Source organism: Microplitis demolitor, chromosome 6 (genome assembly GCF_026212275.2).
Source record: "Microplitis demolitor isolate Queensland-Clemson2020A chromosome 6, iyMicDemo2.1a, whole genome shotgun sequence".
NCBI lineage: Eukaryota > Metazoa > Arthropoda > Insecta > Hymenoptera > Braconidae > Microplitis > Microplitis demolitor.
In genome coordinates, this window is record NC_068550.1 from 18184767 (window position 1) to 18205838 (window position 21072).

Genomic DNA, 21072 nt, shown 5'->3' on the forward strand with positions numbered 1-21072 from the left:
CAATCGGATGTGATTCTTTCATCTAATCTCCAACATTATTTGTCCTTCATTTATATGTAAGTATATTACCATTAATTATTAGTATTATTATCAATAAGTTTTTGAACTCTGAAAATTTTTTGATCAGTACCCTGATTAAGAAAAATGATTTGCTTGATGTTGAGTGTATATCTATATATTAGTCGATTCAAATTGTTTTGAATCATTCCAAATTATTTTTGTTGATCAGGGTAACAGTTATATTTTATGATTATATTATTATATCGATTATTTTTTCTATACAGAGTTGACTAGAGAGGCTATGCAAACTGGAATCCGGGATGTAGACTCACTGAGTCACTGGTGATAATTGGTACAGTAGATAATATAAGTTGATCGTTGATGATGGACCGATCGGAAAGAGTTTTTTGGCTATTGAGACTATTATTAATTAAGAGCGTTTCGATTATGCTGGTGCGGAGAAGAAAAAGTTCTGTATCTACATTGCTATCGGTCAAATGAGATCTACAGTAACTTGGATCGTGAAAATAGTGACGGCACTGCTATTAACTATTCTATCATCGTATTCGATACCGTGTCTGATGCTGCTCTTTTCTTACACTTTTTTGCCATGTGCCATGGCAGAACTTTTTTTTTGTGACAACGGCAAACATGTCTTCATTATTTATGATGATTTGTCAAAATCGGTAATTGCTTACCATTAAATACTTTTATTTTTGAGACGACCTTTAGGAAATGATGCTTAGCCTCGTCATGTATTCTATATTCATTCTCGTTTTCTTGAAAGAGCAGTAAAATCCATTAAATGTACATAAATAATTGGTGAGTGAAATGAATAATTTATTAAATGAAAAACATGAATAAAATACGTTATTAAATAATCATATGATATTAGAGTTCGGACCGTCAATAATTTCCAGATGTTTCATCAAAAAAATAATAGTTAAAAAAAAATGCCTTTAGTTTTCCAAATTTTCAGTTAAGTATTTATAATTTTTTTCATAAATAATTCGTAAAAACAGATCAAAAATCATTATATAACTGTCAGTTTTTATTACTGAGTAGTATGACATTGAAATTCATAGGCCTCGACCATTTTTGGATATTTTGGAAAATGAATTATTTAAAGAAAAAGTTGTTTTTTGGAATATCTAGATGTATACGTTTTTATTAAAAGTTTTTTATAAATTTTTTCTGAAAAAACAACAAAATTATTATGTTTATTTGTTTCTATTGCTGAGTAGTAAATACGAATCATATTTTTTGTTAATAAAAGAATTTTGTTTTAAGTTTGATTCAGAATTACAATAACCAAGTTAGTTTTTCCATCCATCATGGCAAAATACGAGGACTCGTCAAATTACTTTAATCATCCATGGGATCCAATGACTTTGAGGCATACGTAAACATAGTTGCATTTCAACAAGGTAAATTTTAAATTGTTTATGAACCTGACATTTACAATCTAATGATAATCATATTTGTTTTAGCAAGTAAATTATATCAAGAAAAAATTTATTTTTTAATTCAACTTATAAATATTCAATTTTGACATGTATCCATTTCATAAATTTTTTTCTTTATTATAATTTATTTATTCAAAAAGAAAAAAAATTGTTTATTACATGTCTATACCAGTAAGATAAAAAAAGTCTCAGATCATTGTAATTGTTGGCTGAGGCGAAGCTGAGGCTGACAAACTTGTGATCTGAGACTTTTTGTATTTTACTGGCCTAGGTATGTAATATATATATATATATATATATATATATATATATATGTGTGTGTGTGTATATATATATATATAAGTGCGCGCGCGCGTGTGTGTGTGTGCGTGTGTGTGTGTGTGAAAATTATTAGATATCGGCTATTTTCAGACACAATTTAATTAAATCATTTAAATAGTAGGCTTATGATTTATATTTTACAGGTGCAACGCTTTTACTGGGACTTCCTTGATAGTAAAAACTATTTGACTGTCTCCGAAGCCGATGAGTTACTCCAAGCGAGCAAACTTCGGATTAATATGTAGAATGATGATATCAAAGACAATAGAAATCGTTAGATTTCTATTTAAGAGTGATATGTAGATTTCTATTCATATTTGATAGTCGTCTATTAGTGTACGGTTGACTGAAGTAGTTTCTTAATAAGTTTTTAAATCTTTTAAGTATACATATTGTCATTATAACTTTAATGTCTCATTTATTCCTTTTTTTTTAACTTAATTAGTGTAACTAGAAACCATTAGATGTCTGTCACTTCTAGTTATGTCTTGAGAAAAAAAAAGTAATTATGTAAAATTATTCTAAAAATTTAGGAAAATCTAAAATAAATCTATTAAGTTTATGAAAATTTTTACTCTTAATAAATGCAATATTTCGTTAATTAATTTTATACTGAGAAAAATAGTAATTTTTTCAACAGTTAATGGAAAAAATTTTCTTAAATTTGCTTGTTTTTTAATTACTACCCAATTCATTCATTGTTATGTATCAATTAATATGACAAGAATCACAGCTTTAAATAAAACACAAAAGACACCCAATAACTGGTGCAAACTATTTGACATTTTTTGGACAAGATTAAAACTATATGTTATTGTTTTAGAGTAAATCAGTAAAAAAAATATATGTATATATTCATATAATATGGTTTCTTATAATGGTTTTTTGCAATTTATTATCGATACAAATTTATATCAATTTACATTCTATTGTTATAATAATAATATTTACTTATATTTTAGATGATGAAAATGTCCACATTTTATATTATGCGTGACGTCAAAATTAAATCTATTGGTATAAAAAATGTCATTGATGATCAAATCATATTGTGTTGGTGATAGTTATTAAATTTTAAGACTTTAGTATAATCAATTTTTATAGTTTCTTCGTCATTGATCCTCAGCTATATTACTTGATTATTATCTATTGAAAAATGATAAGCAATATAAATAGTAATTAGTATGCGGCTAACGACAATAATTGATCAAAAAAATTAAGTTTAGTTACTTAAATTCTAACTATCATTGATTATTTTTCTAATTCTCCTTTACGTTACCACCTTAGCCACATCAATTTCAACAAAATTTTATGTTTGACATCTTTTTTTTTTCGTTAAAATTTGAAATAAACAAATGTTTGTACTGATTCTATGCTTTTTTATATTGGTCTATTCACTATGAATTTAATATTTACAATGGCTTACTTTTCAAAAAGACATGATGGTTTCGAAATATCGAGGTGATTCGACTAGTTGTAATTTCTTGAATAACATAGTTTTATAGGTCTAAACATTTATTTATTTTTTTTTTTTTCAATTAAAAATATCTTTTTTACCTTTACTGCATTTATAGAAAGTGGATCAGTTCATTAAAAATGTATTTGAAGTTTTATGAAGTACAAATAACAATGAAAAAACCTAAATTATTTACAAAAGCCCACTCAAAAGACCCCCTATAATATATATTTTACATATACATAGGTGCTCTACATAGTTAAATTTCCAGGTAAGAATAACGAGCGACTCCAAAGAATTAGATTTTTAATTATTAATAAAATTAATTTATCTTTAATAATGTAAGACACTAGATAACAATGGAAACATTAAAATATCAAAGAATGCACAATTCTTTAAAAAAAAATAATTTATGTAAAAATATTTTATTCACAATAGTCTAATTAATTATCAAGTATTTCAATCTGAAATTATTTAATTTTAAATAATTAAATACGAAATCGCATTGGTTATGGTAGCCACGTGGTTTACTTAGTAATAAATGAAATATTTTTCCAATTCAAAATTTAGCTATTTATATAGATATTGTACCTATTGTTATTGAAACTTTTATAAAAAAATTATTTTAATTGAAATTTTCAAATATTGAGTCATGCACTTGTGCAATGAAAATTAATTAATACATTAAATGTTAGACAGGAGTGTAACGACGCCTATAACTTAAACAGTTTATTCATGTAAACTTTAATGCATAATTTTAAACAAGAAGTATTCAAAATTATTAAAAATCAACTTAGTATCAGAAAGGAATGTTAGTAATTAAAAACCCTGAATGAAATTCTTAGTAGTTGATTGACAGCTAGATAATAAATTAAAATATCAATGAAGGTCTTTTTTTCTAACTGACATAATTAATGCAAAAATCTTTTACTTATTATGATCAAAATGATGTGTTTTTTTTTTTTTTTTAATACAAATTATTTTTTTACTTATGATCAAATTATCCGCTGCATAGGTTATGGTTACCACGTGGTCGTTACTTTTATATGATTATTTTCCCAGATTCAAACCAGAATAAAACAGAAATGTATCAGCATAAAAAACGAATAAAAGCAAAAGCTAATACAGTTTAATGTTCTTTATTGATTAGATCGATAAGATTTATATATGCATATAATTTTAAATTAACACTTACTAACATAATTTATAGCAGGTGATATTTATCATTTGATTGTTGTATTAGCAGCTTGTGCATGATAAAATAATCGGGATATATATTTACATCTATGGTTTTTTCATAAATGTTAACACTTAACTAATGCAAGTAAACATTTTTTCAACTATTCATTTTATTGTATTTTTCTTGAGTCTAAAATTTTCATTATACTAATTAATTTTGAGATTTTAATTCTGATCCATAATCTGAATCTAAATTTACGTCAAAATCTAAAAACTCTTGAACTTTTTCCTTATATTATTCTTTGCAGTTCCAACAGTATACCAAATAACGGAGTATAAAATGAAAATATATTAGTTAATAAAAATTTGTAATATTAATTTATATTTAATAATAAATCAATTACCTTGCATAAACGTTAGAAATTAACATTGTATTTTACAGCATTTCCAAATATTATATTCATATCATCAGCTACTTAACTAACCGTAATATACTTTTTTTGTATTATAAATGTAATTTGTAATAAAGTAACATCAGTTTCATAGTTGGCTCTTGTTGTTTTTTACTAATCCGATAAAAGTACCTCATAATTGAGTCTTATCTTACTTTTGATTTCTTCTAACATTACAGAATAGTTGGCACAAATCATTCTGTAAAATATTGAATTATTTTAGTCCTAATAAAAGACAGTTTTTTCTTTCACTTCGAAGGCTCAGATAATACTATCTCCTCTGGATCGTTCTCTATACCTCTATTATCTACAAACGATGTTCGTCGTTTATGCATGACAAATTAACTGTACAACAATTATTATTTAAATTAAAAAACAATCATGATATAGATTATTTAAATAACGACAAAAACAGTAATATTTAACTTAAAAAATAATTTTGATTGTATAAAAAAAATGATTAACAAAGACCTACGGCTTCCTGTAAATATAATAATTTAACGATTTTGTTGATGTCTAAAATGAATCAAATTTATGAATAAAAAAAAAAGAGATTTAGTATTTCTATTTATTAACTGTTTAAAAAACTTACTCATTATTTAAAAAAATGAAATTATTTATTTATTTGTTTAACATTATAAAACATTTATTTTTTCTGTTTAACATATTAATCTTGTAGTATAAAACATTTTAAAATTACGTCATAATATAATAATGATAATAATAATTTTATTTATTTTATAATCGTAAAACTTAAATAGATTTTACACTTAATGACTTTTTATTACTTTTGGCAACAACCTTAACACTAAGTTTTCATAAATGTAATTGAGCAAAAATATTAATAATAATCGAAGTATAGAGATTTCCAATATCACTTGTATCCACTTATTGCATTTTTTTAAATACTTGCTAAAGCTGCAAAAAAAGAGAAAATAAAATCTTTAATAATTCAATTACATGATTGACACTTAAAGATTATGATAATTTAAGACTAATTTTTATCCTAATACTAAGAATAGTCACGTAGTTCTTGGATTAAAACGAATGTAGTAAAAAAAAGAAAAGAAGAAGAAAAAAGTAGCAACCATTAATATAAACGAGTTTAATTCGACTATATGTTTATTAATTGAAATAGAATTTTAAAAGAAAGATTTCATTTAAATGGTAGCGAACAAAGTATGAATCAAATACTTTAATTAATATAAGTTTTTTTTTGGAGTTAGCAGTTATCTAAAAATTGGTAACCTACTTTATGACAAATAAATTATAGAAAAAAAAAACATTGATTTATTTTAAAAAAGGCTTAAACTAAGATAAGAGACCTAATACTCGATCAGGGAACTAGTACCCGATCACTCATGTATTTGTATATCTATATTTAGAACAATTTAGTAAATATAGATATACAAATATATGGAGTGATCGGGTACTAGTTCCCTAATTGAGTATTAGGTCTCTTACCTTATAAACAAAAGTAAAAAATTTATTTTTTTATGGTTTATTTGTGATAAAACAAGTTTCAAAACTTAATTAACCGTATTATTTTAATACCAATATCAAATAGTTTGAACATATCGATTCCGAGGATTTTTAACTTTTGAAATTAAAAAAATGAAATGTTTGAAGCATAAATTTGTTATTAGAAAATTTATATTAGAGTGGTAATTATGATTTAAATGTGTACTATAAAAAAGAGCTGAATTTAATTTGTCGTTATGAAATATTTTTTAGTCATAGAAACTTTAAACAGAAAAAAATAAAATTTAATACACTTATTAGTTTTTATATTGTTTTCAAAATTCAATATGAGCTGACTTTGTTAATAGTTATTTATAATTTTTATTGTGAACCGAAACAAAAAATTATTTTTAGTGTTACAATAAAAATTTCTCTTATAATATAATTGATCGAACAAATAAAAGAAAATTATAGAAATTTGAAGAAATTACCTGAAATATATAAATATATTTTTCTTTTTTACAGTGAGAATAAAGTGTAAAAAATCCCATGAGGTACAATTTTCGTGCGTTCACTAATAAATTTAGACTTTTCTAGTTGGTCATTGTAGAATCGCCAATTTCCTGTCAAGTTTCTACAATATGTGATGTAGTGAAAAGAGTTATAACCAATAACCCCTGTCAAGCTATAATTAAAAAAAAAATCATATAGAAACAAATCATTTGTATTTCAGATGTAATAAAGATGTACCAACCGATAACTAAATTTTTTTGATGAATGTGTTTCATTTAAATCCAAACACTTCGGTAATTCACCAAGTTTACATGAAGTTCCATCTTTTTCATTTACCGATTTTACGTCTAATTCAATGTAAATATATCGATTAAGTGTCGTTTTACAGGTTGTTTGTTTTTTTTGGCAGCTTGTGCAAAATTTATTATAAGCTATGCTTTTAAAATGTAATGCTTCTTGCAAACATTTAAACCCTTTTTCCATGATTAAATTATAATTTGCAGTCAAAACCGGTATATTACGTTGATAATCTTGGCAGCCGAATGATGAACATGAATTATTTTCGAATGCACTTGGTTCACTTGTAAATAATTTAATCCACAAACTATTCACGTTATCTACACAATTAATACAACGATTTACGTTTTTAGTTTTACGATTGGCAATATTCATTTGATTTTGTGTGCATTCAGTGTCTTGATAGATAGGATGTAAAATAGAAAATCGTTTAACATAGATATCTTTTTTTAATCCTGTTGACATAAAATCGGTAACAAAATTAAAAGTGGAATTTGAAGAATTGCTAACAAAATTATTAAATTCTTCATTTTGTAAACATCCATAGAAAATCAACTGAACAATACTGTCGAATGGGCACGTATTGAAAGCAAACCAGGATTCATTTTGAAAAAAGACAGGTCCGCTTTTATTACCATTTTGTAATAAAAATTCTTCTTTTTTGTTTGAAGGCGCCAAATTGTTTATTAAATTGATTTCGGGAAAACTTTTGAAGTATTTACCTTCCTTTTTAATCATTCTTAAATTTTTTTCCACAGCGGCATCGAAACTGTTTTCATTCAATGGTGAATTATTATCGGAACAATAACTGTGATCAAGATTAACTAAATTATTTAAATTCGGCTGATATAAATTTTCGTTATTTTCATTTGCGCTACAATCAATATTATCTAAAACGTTATTATTATCAATTTCAGAAGAATTAAATGACTCAGTATTAAAATTGGTGGGAATATCTTCATTGAATAAATGACAATCTGAATCTAACCAATCACAGTCGTTGTGCTTCATATCATATCCTTGTCCATTCCAATTTTCATTGAGTAAATTATCGTTAGGTTCGCAATCTTCTTTGCATAATTCGTCTTCAGGATTACTATTTATTTTATCATTTTTTTGCTTATTAGCATGGTAATTCTTAACGAATTTTAACAATTCGCGTTCAAAAATTTTGACACCACCATCAATAAGTTTAAGATGAGCTTTAACTAAGTAATCAACACGTGCAGGGAGAGAAATCATTTTACCTAATAACTCTTTCAATTCTTTAAACGCTTGCTCTATGTACGCAGAAGTTGCTCGTAAACTCGTGTAATGAATACAAACTTTCGTCCATAGCGGAAACTCTCTCACTTCTTTAAGTAATGAATCTTTAAATAGAGGTACATAAAAAGTGTTTAAATTATTAATATCATTACTACCATCAGAATGAACATTCAATGAAAAAGCGACAAGATTATTTATCCAACTTGAAATAGTAGTGTCTTTTTCTAATAAATCAGTATTGGTCTCTCGGCGTAAAGTTTCATTTTTTTCTTGATCAAACTCCATAGTTTTAATTTTGTCTTCAATATTATTAATAAAGTCTTGAGATTCATTTTTGGCAATCAATTTTTCCAACTCTGACCTTGCTGCTTTTGTAGTTATCATTTCGCCATCAAAATCAACAATAGAATCATCATATTCGGTGCCACAGACAATCAAAATTAATACAAGGATTCTTTCAAAATCTTTTAAATTATTACAATCCATCAATAATGCAACACTGTATAAGTAAAATGATTTAATTCTTGGATGAATAACCGATTTCCAACATTTCCAGCCACTTATAGCATGAATAAAATGAGCCGTATCCAATCTGATAAAAGTTTTTACAGAGTCAAGTGAAGCACCGTTTTTGACATGTTGAAAACACCTATTAACGTAATCAAATAAAGAAAAATTATTGCAAGCTAAACAGGAGGCATTTAAAAGGACACGAGATCCATCACAGACTACTTCTGTCGGAGGCGAAACTTTACTAAGCCAGTTTTCTAGTCCAAATTTGATGGTCTTAGTGTCATGAATTTCCGATAAAATTTGATAAACAGATTGTGAAGTATTACTAAAATTAATTACGATTTGGTATAAAAAAATACTACTCGTAGTTTTATTTTTGCTGTCTAGAAATTTTTTTGCAAGACCTCCTGTAGCATCAATACAAACAGAAGAATAGTGTCTGTGAAGACGCCTGTATTCGTTATAACAATGGATTTGTTGCGGTGAAACATAAAATACTGAAAAAGGCGTATCAATTACAACTTTTATAAAATTTTGATGAGCAGGATTATCGTCCTCGTTGATACGATAAATAGCTTTAATCAAATCTCTCCGATCTTCTGGCTTGACATTCAACTTTTCTTCCTTAGATTCTTTCTTTACTTGATATAAAACATTAGAATTGAATAGAACAGGACATTGAGTACTACCTGGTTTTAACAGATCTTTAGCTTGCTCCAAAATAGTTCCCTTAACTCCATTTGCATCGATCATAGTTTTAAACATTTTTCTTCGCTCGGCTTGCAGTGGCCTTGTAACTTCATCATGAACTTCAAAACGAGTATCCCGGCATCGAAAATTAATAAAAACAGAACCTTTGTCCCCAGGATTGTTTTCGATGTAACCAAAAATAGGATTATTGCACACTTTACTTTTGCACTTGCCAATAAATGTCGCATAATAATTTCCATTTTCATGAATTGTGCCTTTTTTAAATACAAAGGCACACGGTAGTTCAAACTGATGCCATAATTCAAAGGCAATAGTGTCAGTCCACACTTTCGGCTGTAACCTAGGATTTTTACAACTATTGTCTTTTTTATACATACATTCCCAAACACCTCTAGCAATTTCAACATGAAAACATGGAACATCATCCCGCTCTTTAGCATATAGTTTATTAAAATAATCCTTATCGCTATTATCATCACTGTCATCATTATCATTATTATCATTGCTGTCATTGTCATCATCATCATTATTACTATAAGTGAATTTTTTCTTAATTATTTGGGAAAAATATCCACATTCTTTTCTTGCTCTAGTCAAAATCCCCCTACGATTGTCTTTTATGTTGGTCCTAACTGCTGCAGTATTCCATTTACCCACAAATTCTGGTTCCTTGGACATTTTCGACCATACCTCAGCAGAGTATGCTGGCAAGGTATCTGAACAGAAGTAGCTCATATATCTTTTTATAACAGCTATTGAGTCCTCATCTGATACAAGCAGTGGTCTCGGCATTATTGAGTTAATGATTGATAAAACCTGAAATGAAAAGAAAAAAAAAATTAATTGACGTCCATACAGCATCAATTTATTTTTTACTTAAAATAATAATTTAAGTTAATATATTTAAGCAAATAATCCGTTTACCACAATTTAAGTTAAGTGATCAACGTAGAAAATAATATTTATTTTATTATAAATAATTATTATGTAAAAATAATTGTTATAAATAATTATTATATAATAATTATTTATAAAAGAAAGGAATTAAAATGTTTTCGTCAGCCTGATTACTATGCATCTAATAAATATTTTAATAAATAAATATTTCCTTGGATTAGATTTTAGAAATAATAGGTTGTATCACCTAATTTATCGACTGATAATAACCCAAGTGTCACACTTGCCTTTGTGACATCTATAAGATATCCCTGATAGCCAGGGTGGCGACCTGCCGCCAAGTTGGCCTTTCCATAAATTGATCGCAACTTTCCAAGAGACTTGTCGACAACTTGTAGTCAATACAGTTACAAAAGCTGAAAGTTGTCGACAACTCGTCGTCAAGTTGTTCGCAACTCATTTACACCAACTTTCTCGTCAGTAACTCTGGCTATCAGGAATCAGTTTTTAGGCAATTTTGTGCTACATCGATAAGGCACCAACATGTTGACAAAACGATCAGAAATTTATGTCACCGAAAAAATATCTACTTAAAAGACTTGACACAAATGACGACAAAAAGTGAAAAATTACAAATAGTAGCTAATAAGTCATCTAAACGACTTTTTAATTGACATAAGACAGGAAAAACAACACAAATTTTCGCTCCGGGACTAACATTTGCATGTTGTATTTACACCGAAAAAGGTGACTTTGAGACAAAAGAAAATTTGCTTTATCCTTTTAAAGACATCTTAAAGTTGGGTGTATGTTACTTGGGAATTAATTATTTCTAATAGAATTTGATTTAAATATTTAATTTTACTATGTGCAAAAAAAAAAAAAAAATTATTAATGATAATTTTTTTACTGTTTGCAAAACTAGCTACTTACCAATAAACTCCAATTAATAATTTTGCTGAACTTTTCCTTGTTGTCACTGGGAAAATTCATCTTAAAAAGGTGTTCGAATAAATAAAAAAATCTGAAATTAATAACAATAAAATAATTAATCAGTTCCCACGATGCCTAAAACGGAATTAAAACGTTCCGATCATAAAATTAAAAACGATGTAATTTTAAAGAGAAATTTTTATTTATTACTTAAAATTGGGCGCTTTCCATACATAAAAATCGCAATCAAACAATACGCAAACATAAGTTTGAATATTCTTAATGCATATCTTTATATATGCAAATAAATCCTGATTTCCCTCGTTTACAGCATCGGGCGTAAACGGCTGGGCCGATTTCGCTAATTCTTTTTTTGTTGTATCTGTTATTATCAGGTCGGCTAGTAAAATTATAAATATAAATTTCAGCTTGAAATAATTAACAATTCAATAAACTGTGACTTCTATAATAACATTTGAACTACTCCAAGAATCGCCAAGATCATAAATACTTACACATTTATAATTAAAAAATAAAATGATGTAAAAATTATTAATAGCAGTACTAATAATTAATGGTAATATACTTACATATAAATGAAGGACAAATAATGTTGGAGATTAGATGAAAGAATCACATCCGATTGGTGAAACATTATAGAGTTGAGCTCCATTTTGATAAGTGGTATAAAAATATTGTTTTCAAAACTGAAAAATAAAAAAAATTTTAATATTTGGAAAAAAAAAAAAAAAAAAAAAAAAAAAAAAATTAGAAAAACATCTTTAATTATAAAATGATGTTTAATAATAAATATTAATTAAAATTTTCATCAAATTTCTTAGGCTAAGTTATTTTGAGTCTCAATGTAGACGCAAAATATAAATTTATAAAAATTGCGCAAATGAATAATTAATAACTTCAATTGTATAAGTCTACTCTAATATTAAATAAATAATTAATTATTAGTTTAATTTTACAAACCTGCTCCAATATTATATTTATTTATTATTGACTTCGATGATACTTGTAATTTAGTAATTGGTTTACCAACTATTTATGAGACCAACTGTGTAACACAAAAATACTAGTTGAACGGCAAGTTAAAATACTTGATAATAGGTGACACACCACGTAAGTTACAAAACAGAGCGGTAAATTATAAAAGAGTAAATGAAAATAACATTAAAATGTTTTCAGTATTTTTAATACATAATTAATATTGATAAAACAAAATAATTAGTCGAGTGTATTAAATATTAAATAAATAAAGATAATAATAATAATATTAAAAGTGGTTTTCTAAGATTCTTTGAGGACTCTTTCGTTTCATATTTTATTGTGGCTTATTGACATTTCTCTCCGATAAATACCTGGATACTCTTACGATGTGCTAGATGATCAACAGGATTTGATAATTACTTGATAAGATTACTAATTTAATTAAAACATAAATAATAATGAAAACAATAAAAAATTTTAAACCTAGAGCAGACACTTGCGCATGCGCACAACTACTATTAGATCAACGGGCATAATTAAAATTTTAATAATTAATTATAAATATAAAAACAAACAAACAAACGCTATTTTTGGTGGGGTATTAACAAACAAATCAAGATAAATGGAAAAAAAATTAAAAAAGATAGAAAATGAGTATAGTCACCGCTAACTTCAAATAAATTTTTAAAAATTTATTTAAAAAAAAATAAAGAACGAACAAATAATTATTTATAGCGAACATTGACGAACAATCGACGAACAAACGAATTGCTAAAAAAAATTTGCCAAAAATCGAATTCCCCCCGCCAACTTAAGGGAGCTTTAAAAGTGTATACTATCATCCGACATGTTTTTTTGGCCACGCTTACGTGTCAGTTCCCAATAAATTTGCTTACTTTCTCAAGATGGGGACACTTTGCCAACACAATGGCTGCCTAGTCTGAAATTTACAAGGTTGGCGGCAGTGATAGTAAAGGGGAAAGGGGGGATATTACCAAAAATTCATAAAGGAGTTCACACATAGAGTCATGAGTAACAATTGGTGCCATTGGGGTAGCGTTTAGGAAAAGTATAAATATCAAATACAAGTACTATATTTAGATAAAGCAGATTTTACAAAATAGTCTGCAAGTTTATTAATAGATGGCATATTCATACTGAAAATTGGTTAGATAATAAATTTCTTAGAGAACTTGTATGAAAATAGTAAGCATGCCGATTGGTTTATATATTGAAGCGAAGTAAATCTTTTAATATTATTATTTATAATAGTAATAAACAATTACAACCGATGTAAACTCTAATGATATGATTTTTATAATTCTAAATATAGTACAATAATATATTTAATCAGCATCTGAGTAAGAAATTGTACGATAGTGCAATTATTATAAAAAAATTACCTTGTAACTAATTATAATAAGAAAGTTTAGTACAGGTAAATAATATTATAATTATTTATAGAATTTTGAAAGCATTTTATCAAAAATATTTCAAAAAAGGATTAATTAAATTTATATATAATTTAATAATTGATAAGTTTACTTTTGGTTTTCGATTTGAATATTTTTTGATTTTATTATTTTCTCGACATTAGAAAAGAATCGATTTGATTTCCCTATATAGGTTTTGTTAGACTTAAAAAATTAATTAATTTTTATAATTTCTGTATTCTGCTTCTTATTGTTATAATTTAATTAGCCGGCGAAATGTAAGAACAAAACTTTCGTCGAGAAAACCTTTTAGGTTACTTTATACTTTTAACGTTCTTTAATTCGTTCTCAGATTAATCAGGGTTAGTAATTGATACCTAACTTGGAATTTTATTCGATATAAATATTTTTGATGGACATGGACAAATATGACATTGTCCGCATGAAAAAGAAGAAAATCCTTAAATTTCGTTAAATATCAATATTTGTAATGAAAATTATGCACTTCTACATGATTTCTATTACGAACAAACAGTGCAAACTCGAATTTCCGCTGTATGTCATTTTTGACTGCCAATTGAAGAGATAGATTCTCGCAGTCAATTTAGATGATTATTAACAGGTTTCGTATGGATCTGATTTCAATGCAAATTTTTTCAATATTTATGTGTTGCTCATCGTCATGCTGTGGCTTTTTTTTTCAATAGACATCGATAGACATGAAATTGTCCGCTTAAAAGAAAGAATGCATGGTTTATAATAGAATGAATGACTATAATATGATTTAATTATCGAAAATGGAGTTCATAAAATACAATATTTATTGAAGACTTTGGAATCATTATGCTTAATAGCTTGATGATTAGAACAATTAAATTTTACTACATACATAGGTAGATTTCGTTGATAAAAAATACAATATATTAATATTAAAGAAATATTAATTGGACTTTACTATTTTCGACAGTATCAAGCAAAATATTAATATTATTATTGTTATTCTCAACATCCTTATTGTTATTTTTATACAATTTTTTGAGAAAAATAGTAGACTGCAAAGAGACTGTAAGGCAGAAACAGAAGTAAATGTCAATTTTTTTTTATGAATCATCTATACAATCAGAACGCAATAAAATTGAATGATTTTGACAGATCGGTTTCTCACATCTAGAGCAAAACGTGCGACCTTTTTTATCTGCCTTTCGAGGGCAAACAATGCCCCTGACAGGCTTATTTTTTTTTTTTTTGTCAAAAGTTTTCGATGCACATTTGAAGGACAAATAATTCGCAGCTCCATCACGTAATTCTCGTGATAAGTAGTGACAGGTAGCCCTCTTTTTTATCTGATATTTTACGAGTTGCAATCCAAACCGTTTCAAAAATTCTTTTCGGAATAATGTATGATTGTATTTAGTGTAGTAAATAATAAAACTCTTTAGACAGGCAACGTCTCAACAGATTTAGTTTTTTATATTAAATATTTTCTGCTTATGGTGATATTAGAACTTGTTCCAAAATTTTGTTTACAATTTTTAATAAACGCCCCTAATATCATTTCAATTTCATTAGAATCATTATTTTGATTAAAAGTTTTGAATTCGTTCGAATTAGTGAAGTTTACATATTTTGTTACCCTCGCAGTTTTGATTCACCCTGGAAACACTCCGGAAACACGATGGAATCACGGTGAATCCACGGCGGTTACACGGTGGGTTTTTTGTCATTTTATCACCGTGATTCCACGGTGATTACACGGTGTATTCACCGTGATTCCACGTACACCGCGTAATCACCGTGGATACACTGTGGAATCTCGGTGAATATACCGTGGAATCAGGGTGGGTACACCGTGTTACCATCATGGAAACACCATGTAATCACCGTGTATACACGGTGATAAAATGGCACAAACCCACCCTGTAACCACCCTGGATCCACCGTGATTCCACCGTGTTTTCACTCCCAGGGTGTTTCCAGGCTGATTCCAGGCTGATTTAAAACCGTCAGGGAATGTAAACATTAAGAGCTTAAATTTTAACAGGACTCCTTTCTCATCCAACCAAAACTTTGGAGCTTGTCTTGAAGGAAATCATTTTTAACTTCCCGTTGAGAAAATCGATAATTTTAAAAAAATTCGGAAAGTTATTGTTTTCACCCCAATTTTCGAAAATCGAGTTTTTATCATTCATGTTTTAGAATAATGGTATTTACTGATCACTTTGTTATAATATTACTTGTCATTTTCAATTTATATAGTTCATTTTTTTCTGTGTAACATAACAAAATAAAACTTTAAGACAATATTCAAAAAGAATATTCAGGTCGAATAAGCAGAGAACCTGAAAAATCGTTTTTTTTTTGCTGATTCAACCAAATTACCATCATCATTCACGGCTCCCGACGAACACAATTTTCTTAGCGGGAAGTTAAAAATAATTGAGTCGAAAATTAAATTATATTAAGCCAAGAAAAAAATACTGGAATCAAAAATCTAAATACTTTAAACTGAATAAAAAAATACTTGAGATAAGTCTGAAATGTTTTTAAACAAAAACAAAAGTTTTTCAAGTTGAATAATTCTATTCTTGAATCGAGATAGTTATTTATTCAATAAAGAAATTAGCTACTAAATCTAAATTTTGTTGTTATTTGAATCGAAAATAAAATGTAAGCTTGATTCAAGAAAAAATTTGGGAAGAACGCAAATTCTTTATTTCAAGTAATCCTTTTCTTCTGTGTATATCATATTATAATGTTCATATATTTTAAAGTATATTTTTTCACATATAAAGTTTGTTCATACAGACACTATTTCAATCCTTTTAGCTTAACCGTCATAAATTAAAAACGTAAAACTGATTATTAACGCTCCTTAATTTGAATCAGTGAGTAAAAAAGTCACTGGTGAATCAGTGGCATTCAAAGTTACTCACTGGTAAACCAGTGAGTATTGGGTTTACTAATTCAAACCAGCGCAAAATTTAAGTACCCCGAGTGTATGTTGTCAACAGCGGCCAATGATTAGTTATACCGGTTATAGAAAGTTATAAATAACCTGATGTTTGTTTATTAATGTAGTTTGAATGAATTATACATTTCAAGTTGAATTGTGATCCTATTATTGCATTTTCTATTTTACATAAATTATATTATGTTTTTAGTTTAAGCTATCCTCCGAGCCTTTGATAATTTTTATAATTTAATCGACCATTATATTTGTAAAATTTCGAAGAAAGTTCGAGTGCAGTTTCTTTTTTCCACATATTACTTTGAATAATTTTAATACGGTTAATGTAATGAACGTTAATTTTACTAAATTTGCGTAAATATGTTTTTAATGTATTCATTTTACGTAAATAATCATGCCCTATATGTATAAGTTGGGTTATGATGAAAGTTATATCAACTCACTGGTGAATTACTGGAAATTCTCACTAATAAATCAGTGATTTTTATGTCCGCCATTAAAATTCACTGGTTTAACAGTGAAGTTCACTGAATAACCAGTGGGATTAAATTGCCGCCAAGACTATTGGTCGAATCAGTGTGTTTTACTAGTAAACCAGTGAGATTTCACTGGCGAACCAGTGAAATTCCACTGATTCACATTAAGAGAGTACAAAAAATTTAGCTACCATTTTTATTTTTACCATTTTTATTATTTTTGCTTTTTCCTCTCCATCAACTACTGGTGCCAGCTGTAGCGTAATAGTTAGATTGAAAAAACAGTACCATCTAAGACAAAAAAGCGTGATATTTAAAAAAAAATTTTAATAAAAAAATCTAGACAACAATTTATCCCGGAAAAATAATATAAGATACTATTTTTTAAACTTTTCGGCGCCGATATATTTTGAAGTAATCAACCGATTTTGACGTTCAATGTTACAATCGACGCGATTTATTGAATTCTACTCTCTAAAAATGAATTAGTGAAATTCTCGTGAATCAATGGATAGTCGCTATTTCTACAGCTATAAGTATACCACTAATTCAATCAGCGGTATACTTATAGCTGGTTCCTAGTGAATATTCACTAATTGGAAAAAATTTTACTGATTCATTTTTAGAGGGTAGAGCTGATGAGATTTTAAAATCTATCAATTCAACCATTTCGAGGATATTTAGAAAATACTGTTTTTTAGCATTTCTTTCGTCAACGATTTCTCTCGAATAAATTAACCGCTTTAGATGGTTCTTGCAATAATCGACGCGTATTATGAAACTCTAGAGCTGATTAGATTTTCAAATCGATTCATGGAGTTATTCCTGAGAAATATAAATAAATCTAAGAAACAATTTTCTTATTTTTTAGTATTTTTACATTTTCTTAAGGTCTTTTTGATCGAATGATCTAAAATTTTCGGAAAAGTTGACAACTGAAAAACTCTTTTAATTGTCACAGGAACCATTTAAATCAGTTGATTCATCAAAAAATTATAAAAAATCGTTTTACAAAATTCGGGGTGAAAACAATAACTTTCCTAATTTTTTGAAGATCGTCGATTTTCTTAACGAGAAGTTAATAAAAAAATTTAACTGAAAATAATAAGTAAAAAAATCGAATATTTTTGTTTTTTTATTGTTAACAGTCTTTTTGGGAGCGGTTGAAGTTACGATGATCGAAAAAATTGCCATTTCACCGATCACTGGATCTTTAGTCCGCGCCTAGCGCTCAAATTTTTTTTTAAAATTCCACTTGTAGTTTATTTAATAGTGTACATATACATATTTTTAATTCGTTTTTCTCCTCATTGATTTGTTGAAAAAAAAAATACGAAAAATTTTAATTGTTTGTTAACTTCAGGGTCATTGTAAAAAAATTATTCATAAAATTGTAAAGAATTTTATAAAATCATTGTTTATCGGATATAAAAATAAAAAATAAAATATTTACTCTACAACTTTTTCGTATCGTTGGACGTATTTTTTTGTTTTACTATGATACCTATTACCACCAAAAATTTTAATAGGACGTAGTTGACGTTTACTTGTTATGTCATTTGCAAAAATATTCATAATTTATGAAAGAATAACTTATCAAACAAATAATAATGTATTATTAAAGATTATATAAATATAAGTTTGTCAAAATTAAAAATATTTTACATAAGAACAATATCTATACGTTTCGTCCAACAAAAGACACTTGAACGGTTAAAAACACTTTTAAATAATTTAGTTAGACGAATAAAATAATAATTTATAGATTGCAACTAAGATGTCACCCTAACCCCCGTAATATCGTGAAATCGACAATATAACCAACTTTTACAATTATCATAAAGATAATGGTGGCATTATTTTGTTGTAAATTAAGAGAAGCTGTATAACAATTACAAATATAATTTAATTCATCGAAAAAAATAATGTATGGGAAAACTTTTTGAAAATTCTATATAAAAGTCACTAACTTATTCAAATTATGTATAATTAAGTATTAAATAATTTAGTATATAAATTACTTACTAAAATGCACTTGGTGACATTAATGCTTATTAAGAGAGAAGGTAGATGAAAAAAAGTTTTAAGACAAAGACAAAAAATATTTTAAAAACCTATGCATACAAAATAATATTATCACTAATTTAGAAACCTGATTTAAAATAAATTAAAATAATTCAAATACTTTTGAATTATATCATAACATAAAATTATGATTACAAGTTATTTAAAGTAATATAGAATTTTCAGCTTTGAATACAGGGTACACTCCGCAATACGCTGCGAGCAGCTGTAACGTACCGCAGCGCTACAGCTCAGCAGCAGACCATGCAAGTGCAGCGTAACGTGGTCCCAGTAAGATAGTAGACCTCAGAAATTGCGCCCACTACCGTTACATTTATGAACTGCGCATGCGCACAGAAAAGTGAGAGAACATTTAGCATATAAAACATCCAGAGTGGAAGTAAAAACCGACGACACCCGAAGTCCAATCTCTTGTTGGGATAACAATAGTAACAGCACGACCGTTACACGAAATTTAAAATATGTAAAGAGATTAAAACATTACTAACTTTTTTGTAAATTTAAGGCAACAATTTCTTGTAATATAACTACTTATTAACATGAATTCAACAATTATTTTATTATGCCACTTGGGAGAATATGGCAACTGCTCTTGAATGAATATATATAGACAATGTGTGAGAACGTACATAATCGCTGAAGTCACGTATGTAGCAAAAATTTGAATAAATAATTTTCCTTCATTTAAAAATGGAGCAAAATATTAACCTCTTAAATAGTCCTGTTATATTTTATGTTTACTTAAAAATTGGAGTTTCTATAAAAAAAAAAAAAAAATTTTTTTATTCCTTATGTTTTTAAAATTGGCGCCACACAACAATGCTCTCTAGCAACATTGCCAAGGCGTCTATTCTATATGCCGCTTCAACTTATTGACTACTAAAATAATTTTTCTCATTGTTTTTAACGATGACAATAACTTTCAAATACATAATTTAACTCTGCACTTATTCAACTTTCTTATGTCAGTTTTTGAAAACTAAAAGTTGGAAAGTTGACAACAAAAAAAATTCATATTGCTAAGGACATAGTATTTCTGTCATAAGAGCCCATGTGTAAGGACTTAAAAAACACGGCGTTGAATAATTTTTTTCTCAATAACTATATGATAACTCCTCAAATAATGTTAATAGTAAATATTTGGTACATTTATCTTCAAAATTATAAAACTTCAAATCTAAAAGTTGAAATTTTCGATAACCATTAGAAATGCGTCACTCTCCCACGTACGTTTAAAATTTATTTGAGTGTCATCGGTTAATCACCTTATTCATTGATTATTATTATTAATTAAATTGTTTTAAGCAATGGATCCAATAATATTTTTAAAGAATATTGTGATAAATACGGTTTCCCCAGAAAAAAAAAATTAACACAAAAAATTATTATAAGCTATTAATGGTCTAAGACAACGTAGTATACTAGCTTGGTTTGATAGATACATAGGAAATATTATTCCGTAGCTTATAAAAATGTTGAATTACAACGTCATTTCAGTCGAATACATTTTAATTTCATTTTTATTACATAAATAAAAGAATTAATTTAATAATAATTACGTATACATTGTTCTCTCTTTCTTTTTTTTTTTTGAACTTCCTGCTAAGAAAATTGTAAATTTTAAAAAATTCGAGAAGTTATCGTTT

General features: G+C 27.2%; 1 long non-coding RNA gene across 2 annotated transcripts; it reads left to right on the forward strand.

Annotated features, from left to right (window-relative positions):
• LOC128667954 (uncharacterized) lies at nucleotides 1-2393 on the forward strand. 2 transcript variants are annotated; one of them, XR_008403838.1, is made up of 5 exons: nucleotides 1-56; nucleotides 285-822; nucleotides 896-978; nucleotides 1291-1427; nucleotides 1931-2393. It is a non-coding gene; the product is annotated as an uncharacterized LOC128667954 (long non-coding RNA). The 2 variants fall into 2 exon arrangements; XR_008403839.1 differs by lacking the exon at nucleotides 896-978.
• Nucleotides 2394-21072: the final 18679 nt, after the last annotated feature.